General features: G+C 43.5%; 1 pseudogene; it reads right to left on the reverse strand.

Annotated features, from left to right (window-relative positions):
* LOC109749846 (probable apyrase 6) overlaps positions 1–7,026 on the reverse strand; it is a 29,288-nt pseudogene extending 22,262 nt beyond the window's left edge.
* Positions 7,027–13,950: the final 6,924 nt, after the last annotated feature.

Below are 13,950 nucleotides of genomic sequence, written 5' to 3' on the forward strand. Positions count from 1 at the left end.
CTAGGACATTCCAAACAGTCTTTGGTCAAAATTTCCTAACGACTTCCAAAAGCATGTGTAGTTGTGTTGTTGCTCAGTCAGAGCCTCCGAACGACATTTGGTTGGACCCTCCGAACTATTTGAAAGTTGCCACTTCTAGTTTTGTTCGGTGATTTCAAACTAAACCTTCGGAGCCTCCGAGCTTCGCCAAAAAAAGTGTGTAGTGGTCCCATTTTTTGGTCCATCCTATTTATACCCCACCTATTCCATTAGTTCACTCGAAGCAACTCCATTCAGATCTCATTTTCTGAGAGAGAACTACCCACTCCTTGTGCTGAGTTCAAAGGGATTTCTACTCCAACTTTGAAGCCACTCCTTTGAGCTCTAACCTCCCTCCTTACTTTCCACTCCTTCTCTACAATGCAAAGCCTATTATACTCCACCTATTCCATTAGTTCACTCGAAGCAACTCCATTCAAATCTCAGAAGAAACTACCCACTCCTTGTGCTGAGATCAAAGGGCTTTCTACTGCAACTTTGAAGCCACTCCTTTGAGCTCTAATCTCCCTCCTTACTTTCCACTCCATCTCTCCAATCCAAAGCCCCATCTTGAGAGAGTTTTGAATGTAAGGGAGATATTTTGAAGCACAAGAGCAAGGGATTCATCACCAAGCAACCTCAATCTTGTTACTTTTGGAGGTTGTACGCCTCCAAGATAGGCTAGGTGTGTTTGGGAGCCTTCAAGGTGTGAAGGAACCAAGAAGTTTGTGAAGATATACCCTGAGTGAGGCTAGATCTTTGTGATATGACATGATGGCATAGGTTGGTTGCTCCTTCGTGGAGATCTCGTAGGTGTAGTCTGTGGATCTCGCAACCAGGATCTCCATAATCCTAGTGCCACGGGAAAAATCTTCACCGAGCATCCCCATGTTTGCATTCTCCTAACCTCTAGTCTTTACTTGTGCAAGCTTCATTTCACCTCTTACTCTTGTAGGCTTGCTTGTGTAGGGTGTTTTAGGGAACAGTAGAAAAGCTTAAAACGTGCCAACGTCTACAATTTGGAGTAGGCCTTCCTTATTCGTAGAGGTTAAACTTTTAGTAATCTATCCACCCCACTCAAGACATTTCGATCCCCGCTCAAAGAAAATTAGCAAAGAATTTCCTTGAAGAAATATAGCTATAAAATTTCTCTAAAGAAATATATAGTTGGATAATACACAGCAAAGAATTTTCCTGAAGAAATATAGTTGATTAGTAAAACTAATTTCAAAGTTAATTATTGTTAGTAGTGCATTTCAACTCGAAATTATACGAGGGATGCACAAAGGCGAGACAAGCATGACATGATGACAGTCAACAATGAAAACGATTCGAGAGCAAAGCAAGACAAGAATGGCGGTTAACAATGAAAATGATTCAAGAGGAAGGAACTAGTGTTTGTCTGAGTTATATTAACAAAATAGATCAACCATTTGTCTATTTTTACATAGTTTACCACAAGTAAACTGATGTGAACAAGCTTGTGACTAACACTTTTTGGTTAATTGCAATAATTAACCGGAAGGAGTTACTGACCCACACGAAGTTATGCTATTAAATCACCTAAAAACTTGAGGAAGTAGATGCCAATGTTGATTTTTAACTCTTGTAAGCTAGCTTTTTCATATGCATGAATCAACCACAATATCTACTAGAGTTCACACCTTTAGGGCATGAACAAGCCACCTAATCTACCTTTGTTTGCTTGAAGACCGAGTTAGTATGTCCTATAAAAGGGGGGGGGGGTACCCCATATGGCAGGGGAGAGTTGAACGATATATTGTTGTAGCCTTGTAGGCTTGCCAAGTTCCTGTTGTAAGAGTACTATTTGTTAAACACTTGTATGTGGATTGAACAGTGTTCTTCAATCCATATAGGATCCATGTGGTTCAAACTTGTATTTCTTTCTTATCAGGTTGTTATGCAGGGCTTTGTGTCAGTTTGTGTCGTAGTAATTACTCCCACCCCCTATCTGGCATGGAATGCCACTTAGTCGGTCAACATAAGTCAAGGAGGTCAACAATAGTCCAAGCAAGCTCCGACGGGTCCAAGCAAACCACCCCAGTCAGCGAAAGTCCAAGTAAAGCTTCATGGTCAACAAGACAAAGAAAAAAGGTCATATAAAAGAATAAATCAAAGATGGACGCAAATGAGCAAAAACGACCAAGTCCAAGCTAGAAACCCTTTCTATAGTGGAGGGAATCCTCCCCTATTGGGCCTCCACCCCTCCTAGCCAACTAGAGGCCTATGGCCCAAAGGATAAAAGATTACCTAGTCCTACCCTCCCACCACCTCTTTTCAAGGGTAGCCTTGGTCATTTGTCAAGGACCCTGGGCTATATAAGGCCCCTATGGGCATGTAAATCACTCACTCCCTACTTGAATGAAGTCAAGAGGGTCAGTCTCTCTACTCCCCTTTTAGCTCCCTCCGGCGAGCTACCAAGGTTGAGCTCGGACCTAGTCAGGCTCAAACTTGTCAGGGGTTGTGGGACTCCGGAAGCGGAGAGACTTCGAGTGTCCCGTGCATCGAGCACTACTCCGACCACTTTCGAGAATCACGGGACTCCAGAAATGGCGGGCACTCTAAGTGGCCCATGCATCAAGCACACTATCGTGGACCCTTACTCAAAGGATGTAGGTCGCGCTCCAACGGGGCGACCCTATTTAAAGAACATCGTTCTGGCACTTTGTCGGGTGTACGACGACTTTCGCAATAAGGCCTGCACACGCCCACCAACTCATACTAACCACATTGCAAGAGGCATCCTTAGTGATAGTTGACTCTTGAACATCAACATTGGTGCCTACCATGGCGAATCCTCGCCGTGTGAAAAGTCATTGACCCATGAGGAAGACGGCGTCGCCTAAATCAAGTTCTGACCGAAGCCGAAGGTAAGGAAAGGTAAGGCATGCCGACACCGAAAGGTGAAGACTCCTCGAAGGAACCTCATAATCACGCAGATCCTCGACGCCATACGAAGTCGCGTGGATCCTTGATGCCACGACCCCATTCATCTTCACCAAGCTTGGAGTCGCCGCGGATCCTCGACGCCGCTTCGCTCGGAGTCGTGTGGATCCTCGACACCGCAACCTCGCTCGTCTTCACCAAGCATGGAGTCGCTGCGGATCCTTGAGGCCACTCCGCTCAGAATCACTCGGCTCCGTAAACTCGAAGCTGCATCACCCTTCAAAGCCGCGGCCAAAGTTTGCTCCCACTCATGCCCGAGACTGCAACGCCTTTGTGGCTCCATCGCCTCGATGTCGCGACCAAGTTTGCCCTCATCACTATGGCCAAGTCAGGCGAAGGAAGCTGCAACACCAGCACACCTCCGCCAACTTGAAGAAGCCCGGGAGTCAGGCACCACTCTCGACGGCCCTTCCCCATGGAACGTAGGTCTCTCTCCAACGAGATGACTGGATCTATTTAAAAAAATATAGTTATGTCACTTTATCGAGTGTACCGCGACCTTCGTATAAGGTTGTCGTACACCCCCTGTCGTTGTTTGTAATCTCTCAAAGTAAGTTAGTTATCCTAACTTTATCCTCTGGACACCATGAAAGATTAGCCACCCCCTACAATGCTCATCATAAACTAAGAGAATACACGTTATATGTTAAGGAGTATTAGTATTGGTCTAGGAGTCTGTATTCGGCCATGTTTCATACCTTGTACCCCAAGTCTTGTGTAATATATAGATATATGCCCCTTGGGCTATGCAATAGAGATAGGTTGCACCCATAACATGGTATCATCAGCCCAGGTGCTGGCCGCCTTGCTCTGTCCCGTCTGAAGCCATTGGATCGGGACTCTCCATGCAGGTCGTCGCCTCCCCCATCGAGTTGCATCACCACCCTCTACCTCTGCTCCAGATCAAAGGAAGCTCACGTCCATAGTGCACAGGTTGCTAGGCGCTCATTGTGTGCCCGTGTGTTGGTCATAGTTCTGTTACATTCGACAACTGCCTCTCCAGATCGGGCCGAGGCACACACACACCTGGATCAGACTCGTCGCCACGCACACGTCCTGGGCCGTTGCCATCGCCTCCCTTCAATCTGATGGTGCGGCCGATGTCAGGCCATTGTGTTACTGCCTTCCCTGGTCGCTTATCGAAGCCGCCGGCACTCGCTGCTTGCATGCCTGGTCGTTGCAGCCCCAGATCGGACCGGCCACCGGGCTACCCATGCCCACACTCCCCTGCCACTGGCTCCTCACATCCCCACGCGTGGCTCTCTAGAGCCTGTCTCCACCGCATAACCGAACGACTCCTACATCTGCAAGCCTGGTGCTTGCCTAGCTGCCTGCTGCCCTTGTGATGTTATCTTGCCGCTAACATGCGTTGCTTGCATGGATGCTTGCTGCTTTGCATGTTGGCTCTTCCCTGCAACTGCTTGTTGTGTGCGTTGTTGTTTGGTCCACGTGCGGCTCTTCCTTTCTCTAGTTGGTGTGCTAGTTGCTTGGTGATGCGGCCTTCCTTGCTATCGTGAGCTATTGTAGTTTCGTTGCTTGTTGCCTTATGTGCTCCTTGGCTTTAGCTCTTCCAAAAAAAAACAGTTACAATGTCGTTTGTCTCCAGTGATTCCTTGTCGGTGGTTGTTTTGTCAACTCCGTCTAATTGCTGCTCGTCACCGCTCCTCGTCATCTCACATGTTGGGCCTCCTCTGCAACTTCTCATGCATACACAATGCCTCTTGCATCTGTCTCATGTGTGCTTCCTAACTTCTAGCTCTATATTTTCCGCTGCGTCCACCAAATCTGTTGCTCTTTCATGTTTCTCATGTTATGTTATGTCGTGTTCCTCATGTTATGCAAGTCTACCACCCCTTCATCTGTCAACCTCTTTTTCTGGTCCTAGTCCTTTCTATACAACTTTGGCCTTTTCCCATCCTTGTTTTTATAGGATTTATGTGGCCTCCTTTTGCATTGTCGATCGACACCCATTCTCTTGCCGTCGAGCTTCTCTCCCCGCCGGTTTTCTTGGGCTATGATTTTGTGTGCAATGCTTCATTCCCTTGATGTGCCATCTTCGTTTGACAACCCATCTTCTCTTGATACTTATGTGGCCTCTTTTTGCATTGTCGATCGACACCCATTCTCTTGCCGCCGAGCTTCTCTCACCGCCGGTTTTCTTGGGCTATGATTTTGTGTGCAATGCTTCATTCCCTTGATGTGCTTATCTTCTTTTGACAACCCATCTTCTCTTGATACTTATCTTGTATCTTCTACTGATGTGATGTCTTACTCTGATGCGCCATCTTCTCGTTATCCTCTTTGGCTTGACTCAACGGGTTTTCAAGACTCCATGCTACGAAGAAACTCAAGACACGGATTTTGGATTATCATTTGTTTTTCTAGTGTTACCTCTATTGCATATGTTTTACATTTGAGGGGATGTTAAGGACTACTAGTATTGTTCTAGGAGTCTGTATTGGGCTATGTTTCCTTCCTTGCCAAGTCCCATGTAATATATATATATATATATATATATATATATATATATATATATATATATATATATATACATGTATATATATATATACATATATACATGTATATATACATATATGTATATATATATACATATATATATATATATATGTGCCCCTCGGGCTACGCAATAGAGGTAAGTTGCATCCATAACACATACATAGTGGTGAATCCACAAGAAACAAATATTTATGTACTAAAATCACCTGACCAAGATGTAGAAAACTGTGGCTGTACAGGTTATATGTGATATCGCCGAACTTGAACACGTGGGAGAACTCCGGAGGCATAGGTTTATCGGTGGCGAACGTTATCTATTAATCATGAATACCACAACAGTAAGAAACCCGAAAGGTTTACTGCAGGAAGTAATTTCTTAGCATGAAAATGATAACGAGACCTGAATAGAAGCCCCACCAAGCTCAATTATCCCAGTAGTATCTTGTCTAGCACCACCGAGAGTACCCAATGCATAATTTGCCGCAACCCATGCATAAATCCCTTCATCAGCTCCTGCGCAGCAGTTTAAGTGGATTAGTAATCACCTTAGTGGAAATAGAAAAATTTACCAATCTTTTCTGCAGATAAACGGCACGCTCGTCCTGATTCAATGCAACCCCGTCCCATACAATAATCTATCAAATGCAAAAACATGAATTCAACATATTTCCATCCATGAATATACTGATCTATCGCATGCAAGCACTGCAAGTCCGCACATTTCGACAACATGTACTCAAACTGAGCAGTTTTATACTTCCATTCTGTAACATACCTGAGATCATAGTGGCCCACTGATCCTGGAAACGGAAGCCTGACTCCCGAAGCAGCTCCCTGCATGACTCCATGACCGCTTCAGCAGTCGTGACATCAAGCAGACGGACTCCGGCCGTGGCCATGAGTCGCACCTCGGTGTGAACCCAATTATCCCGCGGCACATGCCGCCTTGCGAACTCCAACAGCGGGGCGATCGACAGGCCCCCGCTGCCTGGGTCGGCTGCGAACGAGGACAAACCAGGGGTGGCCTTCAGTGACGACGTGCGCGACCAATCCAGCTGCGGGAGCGCACCCGCGTGGTAGGTGATGACGTGGACGCGGCTCCCCGTGCTGCCGGCGTCAATAACGATGTCATAGCTGAGGGGCGACGAGCGGGGGAGGAGGAGGAGCGCGAAGGCGGTCGTCGCGAGGAACATGAGAGAGCCGGCGAGGTGGCGGCGGCTGCTACATGAACTGGAGCGTTGCCGTTGGGCGACCATCTTGGATGCGGGGGTAGGAGTTAGGGTTTGTTCCAGTGCTTGGGCACGCGGCTCGACGCGGGCTTTGGTGCGGCACATCTAAGGCTAAGCTCGTTCGGGGTGGAGGGCGTTCGGCGACGCGGGACGCGACGTCAGCGAAGGAGCGCCGGCGCGCCGCCGCGAGGCTGCGGCGAGGAAGACCTGTGACGGGCAGCGGGGGATCGGGTAGTAACTGACCGCTGCGTGGTCACACTCGTCAGTGTGCACGTGCAACAAAACTAGTAAGTCTAAACCGAGTCTCTCACGTCCTCAGCATTTTTGACCATTCAATTTTGTGTGCTGTACACACAAAAGCAATCTGTGGTCAGCCTACCAGGTTTAAGTCCTGATATTAGTATTGTTCTGAATTTATTTTAGGATTTTTGGCTATGCGCATTCAGTGAGAGGAGACATTCCCGTTGACTAAGAGGCCCCTATAATGACTTCGTAAATCTAAAAAGATATGTCGGCTCAGTTTCTGTTAGGAGCCCTCCCATCATCATGTACATGGGCTGGCCCCTTGGACCAGCTAACAGGCTTGGCCCGTTCGGCAACTAACGAGACAATAAGAACCAAAGACGAGGCGACGGGAGAGGCATCCAGTGGATCACGAACGGCAACGGCGGCTCCTTCTGCTACCTCCAGCTCTCTCTCTCTCTCTCTCCATCCCCTCTGATGCTCAACTTGTATCTCCCAAATTAGCTATCACATCTTTGTAATCCAATGTTATGAGTGATTAGTAGAGCTGGTCCCTAACATCTGGTATTCAGAGCCAGGCCTTCACCCTTCCACCCTCCAATTTTCTCATTTTTTCTGCCCCACGCGATTCCTTCGGTTCCACCAGCGACGACGCCATGCCCACTATCTTACCACCGGAGTGGGATGCCATGTCCGCCAAGGAGTAGACAATCTGTATCTCGTGTCGTTGATAGACCGGATTGAGGGCATGACAGCTGAGCTTGCTACTTCTACCTCGCGACTCAATTCGGTTGCCCCGACCACCAGGAGATCCATGACATCAACAACGCCACATCCCTCTGCTCCGACCCCGCCATCGACGTCGCGGTGACGGCCAGCACCAGCACGCCGGACCACGTGGAGGACCCATCCCCCAAGTCTTCACTGACGACATGTGCGTCGTTGTTGAGTACGAACTCGTGGTGGCCACTCTAGACATCGCAATCAAGCTCGTCGTCCTTCCTGGAGTCTCCTCCTCCACCACCAAGGCCAAGGAAGTCCTCCATGTGGTGTCCTCTGACTGCATCGCCAGGGCGTCCTTGACCTGTTCGACGTATTGCTCAAACCAGTTCATCTGCAGTCCGTCGCTCGCGTTCCCAACTACGCCGAGGTCGCTCGCCCTAATTCCAGCACTATAAATTCACATCTTCAGTGGAAAAAAATAAGAGAAGAAGTTTCACCATGTTTTACGATAAGGAGCCGCCACCACCTCCTATTCTTCGTTGGGAGCCCTGATCTGGAGTCCATTCGTGGCTCCGGAGAGAGGGATTCGTCGCCGTCGTCGTCACCAACCCTTCTTCATCAAAAATTTCATGATGCTCACAATCATGTGTGAGTAATCCCCTTGTACGCATACTAGAGGTAAATGGGGTTTGGATGAGATTTCATATGTAATCGTGTCAATTTGTTAGAGCTTGATCCCTAATATCCACTATGTTCAGAGATTGATGTTGATATGGCTTCCATATGCTTAATGCTCGTTATTAGGGCCTGATGATCCAAAAGTATAGGGGATCAATACTAGTCCTTTGATGAGTAAGAGTGTCGAACCCAGCAAGGAGCAAAAGGAAATGATAAGCGGTTTTTCGGCAAGGTATTCTCTGCAAGCACTGAAAGTAGTAACGTGTAGTTTGATAGTAAGATAATTCGTAACAAGTAACAAGTGACAATAGTAACAAGGTGCAGCAAGTTGGCCCAATTCTTTTTATAGCAAAGGACAAGTCTAGAGTACCTCTTATAGTTGGCAAAGCGTTCTTGAGGACACATGAGAATTCTCATCTAGTCACGTTCATCATGTTTAGTTGATTCACGTTCACTACTTTGATAATGTGATATGTGGGTGGACCGGTGCTAGGATGTTGTTCTTACTTGAACAAGCAACCCACTTATAATTACCCCCTCTCACAAGCATCCGCAACTACGAAAAAATAATTAAGATAAATCTAACCATAGCATGAAACATAGGGATCCAAATTAGTCCCTTACAAAATAGTGCATAAACTAGGGTTTAAGCTTCTAGCACTCTCGCAACCCATCATCTACTTACTACCCCCCAATGCCTTCCTCTATGCCCAAACATGGTGAAGTGTCATGTAGTCCATGTTCACACGACACTACTAGAGGAAGAACAACATACATATCATCAAAATATTGAACGAATACCAACTTCACATAATTACTTATAACAAGACTTCTCCCATGTCCTCAAGAGCAAATGGAACTACTCACTAATCATATTCATGTTCAAGATCAAAGGAGTATTGTATATGATTGAGGATTTGAACATATAATCTTTCACCAAATAAACCAACTAGCAATAACTACAAGATGTAATCAACACTACTAGCAACCCACAAGTACCAATCTGAGGTTTCGAGACAAAGATTGAATACAAGAGATGAACTAGGGTTTGAGATGAGATGGTGTTGGTGAAGATGTTGATGGAGATGGGTCCTCCCACGATGAGAGGATCGTTGGTGATATCGATGGCTTTAATCTCCCCCTCCCAGAGGGAAGTATCCCCGGCGGAATCGCTCCGCCAGAGAGCAAAAATGCTCCTGCCCAGGTTCCGCCTCGAGATGGCGGTGCTTCCTCCCGAAAGTCTTATCTTGATTTTTTCTAGGGAAAATGGCATCATATAGGAGAAGGAAGGCCACAGAGGCCTGCTGGTGGGCCCACAAGCTCACATGGCGTGCCCCGAGGGGCGCCACGTGAGCTTGTGGCTCATTGGTGGGGCCCCTCCCGGTGATTATTCTTCCATTAATGTTTATTAGTTCCAAAATAAATCTCCGAAAATTTTCAGATCATTTGGAGCTTTAGAGAATAGCTATCTTTGTGGTAGCTCTTTTCAGGTCCAGAATTTCAGCTACCGGCAATTTCCCTCTTCATATAAATCTTGCATAATAAGATAGAAAGGCATTAGAATTGCCTCATAAGTGAAATATTGACCCAAAACATTATAAATAACAGTAGGAAACACATGATGTAAAATGGACGTACCAACTCCCCGAAGCTTAGACCTTGCTTGTCCTCAAGCGAATACTAAACTCAGTAATCATGACCACATGTTTATAGAGAGAGGTGTCCATAAAACAAAAATACGAACATGGCAGCATCATGGTAATTATTACAACAATAATAAATCATCATAAAACTTCTCATGATCAAGTAATAATTCATCCACAATGCCAAAGTACAAGAAATAAACTTTCTTGAAAACTAGCAAATTGTGTTCTCAGTCATCAAAGCAATTGCAATTCATCATATTTCAGGAAGGGTCTATGTAAGATCTTTTGATTTGGCAAATTTGACATACTCAACCATCATATAGTCTTCTATGATTGTTAACACTAAGAGCGTATTTTTAGAACAAATGCTTCCATCAGACATGAAGGAAGATGGGGTTTTTATATTTCACCTCCCAACTTATTTATCTCAGGGATAATGTCACCAATAATAACTTGTGATCACCTACATCCAATTGGATATATGTGCATAGATCTTCCCCCTACCACATGATGCTTGCCAAGTGGAATACTTGAGGTTGGAATGGAGACATATACTTTGACTCTTGCATGAAAGTGAAGACTGAAAAGTAAAAAAGATAGGCCCTTCGTAGAGGGAAGCATAGGTTGTCATGCGCTTTTAATTTTTGGATGTGCAAACTCTTAATGCAAAGGAACGCCACTTTTTTATTGCCCCTTGTGATAGCAACCTTTATTATGCAGACTGTCGCTTTTATTTCTTTCCCATCACAAATTCATACAAAGTTTATTTTCCTTTACAATAGAAGATCATACATATTTAGGAGCAATTTTTATTGCCTTTTGCACCTATGACAACTTACTTGAAGGATTTTATTCAATCCATAGGTAGATATGGTGGACTCTCGTGACAAGAAACTGGGTTTAAGGGTTTTTGGATGAACAAGCAGTATTCTACTTAGTATGAAATTTGGCTAGCAAAAGATTATAAGCAAACACCACATGTTAGAGGATCCATGACAATATAACTTCTATGTGAATATAAGCGAACATAACTCATTACGTTGTCTTCCTTGTCCAACATCAACTATTTGATCAAGCTTGGAAATAATTAATGGGGGCTCACAATCATAAAAGATGTCCAAGATGGTATATTTGTATGTGAAATCTCTCTTTTTTATTATTGAATTGCATCAATGACCAATGTTGTGTTTTCTATCTTCCAATAAATTTTATCCATTATACTTCCTATATGTGAAGTCATTGCTCCTCATGGGATTAGCATATGATCTTTTATTATTGCTTAAATTAAATAAGAGAGCAAAGGAACCAAACTCAAACTACTCTTTTTATATAGCTCTCACACACGATTACATAGATAGATGGGACAATTGCATTATTGCCCCTAGTTGGAACCTACCCATGGGGTTTGCCCTTACTTTTCGACTCTGCTCAGTTTAGCCCTTAGATTTGCCCCGAGGTCACCCGAATGCCCTTTGACCGTTTGATCAATACTTTGAAAATTCATAACAAATTCATATGAACTCAGAAAAATGCAAATAAGATATCAAAATGTATTTGCTCTAGTTTCCAAAAACCCTCGGTCCTGTCCAAGGCACTTCGCTCCTCTTATGCATTTGCTCTTTGTCCGTTTGATCGTCACTTTAAAAACTTCATAACAAATTCATATTATCTCGAAAAAAATATAAATAGTATATCCAAATGTTCAGAAAAACAACACCTAGATGTGCATGTCATTTGCATTCACGACAAAAGTGTTGTTCATACATTTTTAGGTTGAACAACACTTTTGTCATGAATGCAAATGACATACACATATAGGTGATGTTTTTTTTGAACATTTTGATATCTTATTTCCATTTTCCAAGTTAATATGAATTTATTATGAAGTTTTCAAAGTGACGGGAAAACGGTCAAAGGGCGGTCAAAGGGCAAATGCATAAGAGGAGAGAAGTGCGTTGGGCAAGACCAATGATTTTTGTAAACTAGGGGCAAAACAGCCGGGTGGGACACAACTAGGGGCACAGAAATAATTATCCTTATAATCAAAACCCCAAACATCAAATGGTTCAATAACAAATGATTAACTCATAGGAATTTCTTGAGGTTTACCAATATTACCAATTCTTTGACATTCATCACAAGAAAGGACAATCTTACGTGCATCTTTGAAGAGAGTAAGCCAATACAAACCAGATTCCAATACCTTGTGTGCAGTTCTATCTCTAGAATGGTGTCCTCTGTATAGCTCGAAATGACACTTCCTTATGATCCGTTCCTGCTCATGCTCAGGTACACAATGTCCAATAATACCATCTACTCCTTCTTTATATAGATGTGCATAATCCCAAAAGTAATGTCTCAAATCAAATAAGATTTTTTATTTTGTTGATATGTGTAAGTAGGTGGTATAAATTTAGCAACAATGAAATTAGCATAATCTACATACCAAGGACTAACATGGGAGGTAGAAGTATATATAATAGCTAATTAATCATCAGCAAAACTATCATCAATAGGTAGTGGGTCATCAAGAACATTTTCCATCCTAGATAAATTATTCGCCACGGGATTTTCAACTCCTCTTCTATCACTAATATGCAAATCAAACTCTTGCAATAAAAGAACCCACCTAATTAACCTAGGTTTAGCATCCTTCTTTTCCATAAGATATTTAATAACAGCATGATCAGTGTGAATAGTGACATTAGAATCAACGATATAAGGTCTGAATTTATCACATGCAACTGCTAAAAATTCTTTCTCAGTAGTAGCATAATTCCTTTCAGCACTATTCATGGTCTTACTAGCATAATGGATAACATTTCATTTCTTATCAACCCTTTGACATAGAACAACACCAATAGCATAATTACTAGCATCACACATAATTTCAAAGAGTAAGTTCCAATCAGGTGGTTGAACAACAGGTGCAGTTATTAAAGCTTTCTTAAGTATTTCAAAGGCTTCCACACAATCATCATAAAAAACAAATGGAACATCTTTCTGTAAGAGATTAGTGGGAGGCCTAGAGATTTTAGAGAAGTCTTTAATGGACCTTCTATAAAAACCAGCATGACCAAGGAAACTTCTTATACCTTTAATATCTTTAGGACATGTCATTTTCTCAATTACATCAGCTTTAGCTTTATCTACTTCAATACCTCTTTCAGGAATTTTATGACCAAGGATTATACCTTCATTCACCATAAAGTGGCACTTCTCCCAGTCCGAGATTGGTCTCTTCACATCTCTGCAAAACTCGGGTCAAGGTTGCTCAAGCAATCCTCAAAAGAAGTTCCATAAACGGAAAAATCATCCATGAATACTTCAACAATTTTCTCACAATAAGAGAATATAGCAATCATACATCTTTCAGAAGTAGTTGGTGCATTACATAAACCAAAAGGCATGCGTCTATGAGCATAAGTTCCAAAAGGACAAGTAAAAGTAGTTTTCTCTTGATCTTCTTGTGACACATGTATTTGAGAAAAACCATAATAGCCATCTAGAAAGAAAAAGTGTGTGTGCTTAGATAATCTTTCTAACATTTGATCAATGAATGGCAATGGGTAATGATCTTTTCTAGTAGCTTTATTTAATTTCCTAAAATCAATTACCATCCTATAACCAGTCACAATTCTTTGTGGGAGTTCATTTCTATCATTAGGAACAATGGTGATGCCTCCTTTCTTAGGGACATAATGAACAAGACTTACCCATCTACTATCAGCTATACGATAAATTATACATGCTTCCAGAAGCTTTAATATTTCAGTTCTTACCACATCCTTCATTTTGGGATTCAAGCGGCGTTGATGGTCGACGATCGGTTTAGCATCAAGCTCCATATTAATCTTGTGTTGACATAAGGTGAGACTAATGCCCTTGAGATCATCGAGAGTATATCCAATTGTGGCACGATGCTTCCT

This window comes from Aegilops tauschii, chromosome 7 (assembly GCF_002575655.3).
Source record: "Aegilops tauschii subsp. strangulata cultivar AL8/78 chromosome 7, Aet v6.0, whole genome shotgun sequence".
Classification (NCBI taxonomy): domain Eukaryota; kingdom Viridiplantae; phylum Streptophyta; class Magnoliopsida; order Poales; family Poaceae; genus Aegilops; species Aegilops tauschii.